The sequence below is a fragment of the Sphaeramia orbicularis genome, chromosome 4 (assembly GCF_902148855.1).
Source record: "Sphaeramia orbicularis chromosome 4, fSphaOr1.1, whole genome shotgun sequence".
NCBI lineage: Eukaryota > Metazoa > Chordata > Actinopteri > Kurtiformes > Apogonidae > Sphaeramia > Sphaeramia orbicularis.
The window spans coordinates 5905215-5905764 of NC_043960.1; positions in this window are offsets into that span (position 1 = coordinate 5905215).

Sequence of the window (550 nt, forward strand, 5' to 3'; positions counted from 1 at the left end):
ATATATATTGGTACTGAAGTACACAGGTACAGTATAATTACATTTATATTTAATTAATGAGGGAAAATACAGGTTTATATAAATTTCATATTACATTTAAGATGGTTGTTATTAAAATCATTACATATTTTGTTTAAAAAGCGAATGCATTTACAAAGGTTTTATTTAAAACAAGCCATGCACTGCTTTGTTCGATGTTTCATATCTGATCGATTGATACTGTGTCAGAGGAAGATGTTGTACGCATGTGCGTCGTTGAGATTATTATTGTAATGGCTGTCGTTGAATAAACTATGGACGAGTGAGGACACGTAGCTAGTTCATGGTCTTTTCAAAAACTCACACAACGCAGCCATCTCCCTCGAACGTCCGGGTGGAGAGCGCAACACTCACAGCATGTTGCATTTCAAGCATTCGATGTTGTGACTTCATGTATCGGCCGTAAACATTAGCCAATTAAAAGGTTCCACCTGTCAGTCAAAATCATTAAATGTTTATATAACCAAAATAAATTATTTTTTTCCATCAAGTGTATTTAGTTTTTTAATGC